The following is a 10535-nucleotide window of genomic DNA, read 5'->3' on the forward strand; positions in this document are numbered from 1 at the left end:
TACTAGTATGACCGGCTATAACCCGCTTGGATGTCAACTCGAAGTGGTGGGTTGACCGTAATAGGAAGTTACCCGAATTGGAAAACGAAGTTTACCAAAAGGTTTTAAGGTAGGAGGATTACCCTAAGAGGAAGTACTAATTGTGCGAATAACAAATGCATTATTGCGTCGTAAACCTCGTATTCTGCCCTAATATTTATAGCCAATTGCCAAGTTGCTTTTCCCTTTTTTATGTGTTTCCGCTGCCACGTGTAGGTCTCACTTTTTGGTCTTTGGCCAATATTGTAATATTGCTGGAGGAAAATTCACGAACAAAAGGTGGGGACCAACACGCACCTTTCAGCCATTATCATTTTGTCCCATGATTGGACTTGGACAAGACACTTCTTTACTTTAATTTATCATGTGAAAGGTCATGTTTGACCCTTGCACTATAGTATTTTTAACTTTATTTTGAAGGCATATATTAATAAATATTCTTAGGTAGTTAAAAAATTAAAAAATATTTTTTTATTAGAACTTGTAAAATTGTGTTGTCTAAATTTTTTTATGCTTTTTTATAATTTTTATAATAAATATTTTTTTTTTTATTTTTTAATTAATATCCTAAAAATACTTATTAATAAAATTTTATTTTTAATGTTATAAGATAGTCATTAAAAATAAATAAACTTACTACTGTATACGAAATTTGTTATTAAATAATAATATAAATTAATATTTTTTTTATATTACTCGTGTGTATAAACTATATATTTGCTCTTTTGTTACAATTTTAATTTTGATATGTTAGTTTAATTATATGATGAATTTTTCTCTCGTTTTCATGTCAATTGGGTACAATTTTTTCTCATGTTAAATGTTTTTTTTATTAAATGGATCTTTTCTCTTGCAATTCTAGCAATTTCATATCTCATATCCCCCACAACTTCTGGGTTCATGAATAATTAGCACTAGGAATGACAACATGACAATCGGGCGGACATAATAGTAACTTCTCGTTATCTGTTCAATTGGATTTTTTTTTATTTTATTTTACTTGTTACATGTTCACCATCTGTTTGAAAATCATGCGTAAATTTTTTTTATACCAAAAGGTATCCATTGATACTTTAAATAAAAAACATTTTTTTAAAAACATACTCTTTATTTGTTAAAAAAATTGAAAATAAAATTATACCATGCAAACGTGTGTGACGATTTGGTCGAAGAAGAAAAGAAAGAAGAGGCTGATGGCTAAAGCAACATGAAAATTATATTGAGGATACTATGATATATATAGATAAAAAATAATAAAGAGAAAATTTTGAAATTTAACAAGTAGTGGTCCGTATCCTATCTGTTAATGAACGGATAAAATTATCCATCCTTTACTCATATGATAAAATTATCTGTGAATATTATCAGGCACGGATTTTTTCACTATCCTTGATTCACACACCTAGGAATTGTTCGATTCTCTTCTCACTTTTGGTTTCAAATACTGTTTTCTATAATTGCTTTACGCTACTAAAAAATCATTTTTTATCTAAAATTTATCAAGTTTCGATTTTTTTTTCTAAAACAAGTGTTTTGAAAGAAAAAAAAAACGGAAACAACTTAAAGATATTTTCCTAATGTTCTTTTTTAGTTTCCATCTTACTCGACCTCTATCTTACATTTTGTTTGGTTTAGAAACAAAAGTGAAAGAAAAAAAATAAAAATAAAAGGGAAAATAAGATAATTTATAAGGATTCTGGTAAGCGAGAAAATAAAAGGAAAGAAAAATAAAACTTCTGTTTTCTTTTGTTTGATTATATATTAAGTAAATGGATTAAAAATATAATAACATAAATACTCCAAATAAAAAAATAAGAAATGCGTAAAATTAACTGTAGTTTATAAATATTTTAATCAAAAGGCAGGTTTTTATCCCTTTAATTCTCTCCAAAATGGGTAGATTCAAACAGTTGTGGGCTATCTACCTTTTTACATTTCTTTCATTTCTCACGCTCACAAAGTACAAAACAGATTTGTTTTTATTTTTTATTTTCTAGTTTGTTTCTCTTGATTCATCTTTCTAGCATACTAGCCATGTGCTTCTCATTACACTTTTTGTTATGTATCTTGCACCACCCTCTGCCAATTATCGAAAAGCCTTGTTTAGTTGTATTTTAAAAAGTAAAAATAATTTTTTAAATTGTAATTTTGGTTAGAGATTTTGGTCATCACATTTGTTCATGTATTTTTAGTCCATAGTTAATTTTGCATATATTTATTTTTTTACATTTTAATTGTTAACTATTAAATCTCATCTCATCATAATACTAACACATCATTAGTCAACAATTAAATTAAATGGTCAATGTATGTAAAATTAAGAATTGGACAAAATTTTCAATTTTTGTTAAATTTGAAGATTAAAATCAAAGGAACAAATAGAAAGATAATAAACCATGAATTAAATTGGCGCAAGACAAGGCAAGTTTGATCAAGTATTTACATTCCTCCTCTTTTTCCTCTAAAATGTAGGTCAACATTTCCACTCACCAAAAAATATAAATTTACCAACAGTCCATCACTAAAAAACTACAATATTGACTTTGATCCTGGCCTCCAATTCCTGAACGATTGAAAAACCTCAATCCCTCCTATTTTTATTGGGAGAATTTTAGAATATATGCTTTCAAATCAAGCCCCACTGCTTTCTCATCAAATATTTCTCTATTGTGTGTTTAGTTTAAAGAATAAAAATAAAATATTTTTTTTTAAAAAAATTAAAGTAAAATATAGGTGTGAAACTCACAAAATCCATATAATTTCTTCTCTATGTTTTTATTCTTTTCCTTAACTAAATACACCCCATAGAGATGGCGGTAATCCACGAGTTGGGTTTGAGAAGTTTCAACGTTCTACTCCATTGGGGAATCTACTTTTAATTAATTACCATCACTGCGTACCATAACAATGACCTAATTGCATGGTTCTTGGGAGCAATCACCAGGAAGAACATAAAAGGCATACATTGATGAATAATAGGGAAGTGTGTGAAAAAATTTGTAATATTTTTTTTTACAAAATATAATTAATTTACTATTATAAAAAGTGAATTTTGCACAAAAATATTTGCATGATTAATTAAATACTTTAATTTTGATAGATTATTAATATTTTTTTACACTGTGAATTAAAATTCCTATGAAATATATTTATTACAAAATTCAATAAACTTACTGTACGTTTCAATCCATAATTAATTTTTTAACCAAATCTGTCCTGAATAAGAATGAATATTTAGGTCCAGTGTAAGCTTCCCTTGCCCGCCCCGAATGGATTGTCCCGTCTTGAATCAATTATAATTGAAATTATTAAATTATTGGTTCAATTCCACCCTTTGCACGTGGATCATGGTGCATATAAAATAGTAGCAAGTTGATTTGCATTTTTAAATTTATTTTAAACATTGAATCTAAAAGTATTTTTAAATAATTTGTATACAAACAAATTATCCTATGTCAAAATATGTAAATCTGAATATCATTTAAAAACACGAGAATATATATTTTAAAATAACATGTAGATAATTTTTTTTAAATAATTATTTCAATTAACAATTACTACTAGTATGTACGTCTATTAAGCAAAATATGCTTTCCATTCCTTTTTATTTTTATAACTAATTACATATTTACATTTTGTTAACTTTTTTTTTTAACAAAAAAGTCAAATTATTCGAGTCGGCGTGTGATGCTATGCTACTCCTAGTTTCCTATTTTCGAGAAGAAACATAGGCTTGGAGTAATTAAAATGGGAAGAATTCAATGGACATTGGCAACGACACGAACTTAAAACACTTCCCCTTTAGTCAGCCAACTCCCACGAGTCGCATGCTAACCAATACTAGTATTGGTGATTTTTTCATTCCAATAATAAAAAAATATTTTCCTAAATAATACAATCCAAAAAATATTTATTTTAGTAACACGTTAAAAAATTAATTATTCAGAAATTATTTTTTAAATTTTTTTTCCTATTTTAAAAATTGATTCATGAGAAATCGATTTCTAAACTAGAATTTTGTGTTTTTTTTTTAATTCAGAATGAGAATTTAGTTTTTTTTATTCTTTTTTGTTTTTTTTAGTTTTTTTAAATTTTTTTTCTATTTTTTTCTTATAGTTTTTTTTTAAAATAATTAACTGTTTTTTTAGTTTTAATTTTTTATTTTACTAATTTATATATATTAATTTTAAAAAATATATAATTTATCTATAATAAAATTTAATAAAAATACATATATTTAAATTCTCAATATGAATATAATTTAGTTAAATATTTATAAAAAAAATATTTTATCTAGAATAGCATTTAAGAAGAATGCATATATTTAAATACTCAATATAAATATAATTTAGTTGAATATTTATATAAAAAATATAATTTATCTAAAATAGTATTCAAGAAAAATACATATTTTTAAGTGATCTAATTCTCTTACCTAAAAAAAAAAAATGTTCAATTTTAATATAGAATGAATATAACAATGAAATTAACATTTTTGATTCATAAATCTTATAATTTTTTTCCTTAACCAAACTTGGTTAATGATGTTGTTTTAAATTTTGCTTCTATTTTTATTGATCTTTTATGTCTAAATATATTTGTGATATTAAAATTAAGTGAACATAAAAAGCAATCAAAAGACCAAGATAAAATAAACAAAAAGATAATTAATTAAATTTCATATATAAAGAATAATTATAATGTAGTAAAATAAAAAAGTGATTTAGTGAAAATAAAAAAGTGATTTGAATTATCCAAGGTAATACAAAATAATGTAGTATTAAGAAAAAAAATGTGAAAATTATATAAAATTCCATTGAACAACTTATGAGATTTTTTTTCTATACTAGCACATAGATAATTAAAAAGGAAAAAAATAATTAAAAAAAAAAAAAGAAATAACAAAAAAAACTTGATTCTCATTTTAAACTGAGTTAAAAAAAAAAACAAAAATATAGTTTAGAAATTGGTTCTCGGTCTCAGGAATCAATTTATAAACTAAAAAAACTTAGTCTAGTAATCCATTTGTGAAAAATTGATTTCTTGACGTGAATAATATAAATATTATTTAAGTAAATATTTTTTGGATTATATTATTTGAATAAATATTTATTTTTTATATCATTTGGGTGAAAAATTATAGTATTTAGCAACAACAAAGGCGTCCACCAACTACGTACAATATTGTATTTTAAGCCAAACCTTAATAGAGTATTTATTATTGAAAGATCTAAATCGATGATTTGGTTTTTTTTATATCCTTCTCTAATCATTTCATCATTTTCCGATCAATTAGACTAATCTTATATCTTCAAAACATGTTGACATGTTTATTTTTTGAGTCTGTTTTATTACCGTAAGAGATTTTACATCAATTACTATGCCAATCGATCAAAATATTATAAACCTCACGCTTAAAATATCTCATGTTCAACGTAAGAAAAATATATTAGAAATCACACATTAATTAATAATATGACCAAAATATTATATAAAAATAAGAGAGTATTTACACTTTATAAATCAGTTTTTATAATTGATTTATTAAACTCAAACCCAAATTCCGAAGAATTAGCTTTTTACTTGTGATGAACTTTATTCTGCACTTCAAGCAAGAGTGTGCAACTGAGCTAATTAAGTGGGATTATTATGGCTGGCCACCCAATAAACTTCATCATTAGTCAATTTGCACTTTGCACCAATGACAAGTGTAGTGTAAATAGAAAGCAAAGCTTGTAGAATTTGTGCAGTTCTGCACAAAGATGCCATGGACCTAGCAAGCTTGGTAAAACTAGAATTGATTGCTCTAATTTTCGTTCATGACATGATAGTTACGGAATCAGCCAGCAAAAAGATCCAATAAGATCTTTCCATCTCTTCTTTTCGTAAAGAAAGGTGATGATAGATATGCACATGTTTAAAATGTTTGAAAATGTCAGCAATGCATTCTATGAATTAGCAGTAAATTTGGTTTTTCAAAAAAGAAAAAAGGAAAAACCAAATTATAGGAGATTTGGATAATTTATAGGAGACTATAAATTTTAACTTCAATGTTGCAGTTATATATTAAAAAAAAGAGTTAACTTTTTAAAATAATGAAACATACTTTAAAGAATAAAATATAATTATAATTATTTATGAAAATTTAAGAATCATAAATTTCAAAAAATTAAATTTTATTATATAAATATAAAAAATTAATCAAATGATATGAAACAAAATATGATTTAAAAAATATATTTTTAACTGGCTGATAATGTACAAACTTTATAAATACTGATAATGTATCTTCATTAAACTCTAAGGTAAAAGGGAAAAAAAGATACTCATTAACAATATAAATTTTTTATATAATGCTATTCAATCACAAATTATATATATATATATATATATATATATATATATATATATACAAAATATTTAGCCAACTTATATATTTAATATAAGTATTAATTATTTTTTCAACTATTATCAATTTTTATCTTATGAAACATATAATTTAGTCATTTATATTAAATTATAATTTTTATATCCTATTTTTTATAATTATATATATATATATATATATATATATATGTTTATTGGTTTATTATTTAAGATGTTACATAATATTTTAAAATATAAAACCAATTCAACCATGATTCAACTACTTCTCTAACAACTTAACCTTGAATTAGTGTGTTCCCCAATTCAATCTCCGGTCCAATTTTAAAAACTTTGGTGGGTGTACATAAGTTGAGTTTGGCTAATTAAATTTCTTAATAAATTTGATTTGAATTGGATTAGATTATGTTTTTTGGTTGTTAAAGTTAAACTAAATCAACCCGATTCTTAACAAGGTGAGTTGATACACGGATTATAGAATATGAAAAAATTAAATATTGTTTTGAATTTTTTAAAATGTTGTAAATGATAATAGCTAAATTTAAATAACTTTTTAGTTTTTGCAATATACAGGTGTTTTGCTTTTTGTCCTTTTCTTTCGTGTTTGTTCTTATTCTATTTTGTTTCATCGTGGTCCTGTCATTAGGTTTTAAGTGTTGAATCTAATAAAAAAATTCTAGGAACCACATCTTGAGTATATAAAACAATATATGAGTGTTATTTGAACTAAAATAACCTGATTTAATACTTTATTCTTTATGTCACCACTAGTAGTGTGATATTAAATAGGAGTTTGTATTTGAGAAGAAAAATCACATTAATTTTTTGTTGGTGTTGCAATGACTTATGCTATTTTAAATGCTAAAGGTTTAATTTTTATAGTTTCTTTTAGTACTTTCACGATTTTTATTTATAAAATTCAAGTTTAAAATGAATTTTATTATTTTTTTATGAAACTCAATCTATAATATTTCTTACATTGATTATTTTTAGACTCAAGTATCTCTCATTAAAAGAAAAAAATATATATTGACCGAACATTAGAAGAGATAAACATTAATAATGACAAAGATAACTTAAAAAAAAGTTATAAATTTAAGAAAAATTTATTCTATTAATCAAACTAACCACTTTTCTTAATCTCGATAAATTAACTAAGTGAGTCTTATAAATAAAAATTGGTCGAATAAATTACATTAACAATTTTTTTAAAAAAATTATAATTAGACAAATATCTCTTACTTTTTAATCATTATAGTCATTTTCCTTCTAGGGGATTTTTTTTAGAATATTTATGGGATCTTGTAAAAAAAAAAAGAAGAAGAAGATTTAGGAGATGTTAATGTAACGTATAAAAGGATGTCAGTTAAAAATTAAAATTGTTTAGTGGATAATAATTAAATGAGTGACAAATTAAAAAGTGAAGAGTCCCACTTAAAAACATTTCAACTTTCGATTGGTAAGAAATGATAAGGAAATACGTTGGCTTAGTACAATTTGAATTTTTTCTCCTTCTCATTCAATTTTTTTCTCTTAAACAAAATACCTTTATTAAACAACTAGGATCACCCTAGTGGTCAGAAAGTTTGAATAATATGTATCAGATGATAAATTTAAATTTTAACGCAACCATTAAAAAATTATAATTTATTTTCTATATCTTTTTATTTACTTCATTTAAGGATGAAAATGAGTAAAATCTAAATAGGATCCTATAATATTAGTCCTCATATCCGCATTTTAAAAAATAACTATACTTGGACCTGCCCCTGCTTAAGTAACATAACTTTAATCCTCATAACTGTTGAATACTTATATACACGTATCTGCTCCTAGGATCCACACTTTTTTTATGATTAGGAAATACAAAAAGTGACTCCTACTTTACTTATGTATAAAGTTAATAAATCAATGAAAAATATATTAATAGGAAAATTACTCTAAAGTGAAAATTTACTTGAATTAAAAACATTTATGAATAATATTACCTCTGATCCTTTTTATATATATATATATATATATATATATATATATATATATATATATATATATATATAACAATTATTTAATTTATCAAAACTAATATAAGTAGTTAAATTAGTTAGTTTATCATAAATTTTAATTTTATTTCAAGATTACCCATGACATAAATGGTTTTAAGAGGTGATTATTTTTTAAGATAATTTTTTTAATGAGTGACTATACATTATTTTGTTAATAGTTAAATAAGTGCACTCATTTTCATGGAGAAATAAATGCATATCAGTGATAGACCTCAAAATTAACCAGGGATAAAAAAAACAACAATAAAATAATATTATGTTTCTTATAATTTGGATCAAGAAAATATTATATTTTATTTTTTATATAGGACCAAAGATAGTATTAAATACAAGCAAATATAAAACATTGATTTATCAAAATTTAAGTCATAAATAAATATTACAAAGATAAGTCATTAAATAAGTGTAAATCTACACTACTAATTAAAACACCAAATAACACAAAATGTCATTCATAATTTAAAGTCCATCTTAAAACAACTTGATAATAAATTCATAAATTTATACCTAAAAAATAAATAACAGATCAATATTCTTCAATAAAACATAAAATAAATTTAATATAAGGTATGTTGAATGAGAATTTACAATTTTATGTTAGACTACTATTATTAGTCATAAAATTAATATATATAATATAAAATATTTATTTAAATAACATATTTTAATATATTAATATTTAATATATATGATATATATGTACGGATAGGATGGGTACTAAACTAAACATACCCATCCCTGCAAAAAAAAAAAAATTATAGATAAATATCCATCCTCATCTTCAATCTAAATAAACGAGTAGTTATCTTTTTGTTTGCATATATTTTTTAAAATAATCGTAAAATTGAGATCCATTTTATCATGGGTAACTCCATTTATGATTTATCTCTTTTTTCCATTGCTGGATTCCCTTCCTTCCTAGGTAAAAAGCAACTCTAACACAACTTTTGAAAATTTCAATTCTTTGGTGAGACCGCAAGTCATCCCTACTTTTATACCCGTTCAATGGCTTAGGACTTAAATTTCAAGTATGAAAACATTTGCCTGATAAGTTGAAGTATGTTAAAAATGGAAAGTTGTACTGCATAATGTACTAACACCTAAAGTTCGCCAAAAACAAAAGTAAAAGGTTCTTCTAACACCAGAAAGCACCATATGAATGCCATCCTTTTTTGGTTGTACTCACATATATGTTATGCATTGTGTAAGTATATATCATTGTTTTTTCCCATTTTTCTCTCTCCCAAGTTGGATATTCAATGGATAAAACCAATTTCAGAACATTTGAAATGATTACAAAGCAGACTTGTAAACGAGAGATTAATTTAATATTCTTTTATCATTTTTTGTTTTATTTAATTGTGTTTTTTTATCTAGCAATTCAAATATTATATTATTATTATTTAATTCTATCTCAAACTTTGCAATAAAATAAGTATAAAAAACTAAATAGTTTTTATTTTGTACATTTTAAAAATATGATTACACACTTAATTTATTTTGTAATAAATCAAGTATAATATATATTGTGATAAATTATATACATATACATAGAAAGTATTAAAAAAATTTATAGAATAAGGTGCATGGTAAAAAATGATTTAATAATTATTTTTAATCAATTTATTTAAAATATTTAATGATATAAACATAATTTTAACTTATACGGTTATTGTACCGGAAAAACCAATGAGTAAATAATATTAATATGTATTAATAGAAAAAAATTACATTATGTCTGATAAAAAATTGTTATATATATAGTTCGTTAAATTATTTTATTATAATATATAAAAAATTATACTCAACCTTTTTTTTATCAAATTTTATACCGTTATCACTTACTTGGCATTATAAGACATGGTATATAATAAAGTTGCCGACAGACAAAACTGTAACAAATTAGACATTTGACGGATCTTAGGATTCCAATCTTTATTTGAATGGTACAACTGCACTTTTTTCTCCCTTCTTCTAGTGCAATGCACTAATGCTGGAAGTCACGAATTTCTCGTGATTTTTAAAGTGTTCGGTAGTTTCATTTTAAAA

Source organism: Glycine soja, chromosome 11 (genome assembly GCF_004193775.1).
Source record: "Glycine soja cultivar W05 chromosome 11, ASM419377v2, whole genome shotgun sequence".
Taxonomy (NCBI): Eukaryota; Viridiplantae; Streptophyta; class Magnoliopsida; order Fabales; family Fabaceae; genus Glycine; species Glycine soja.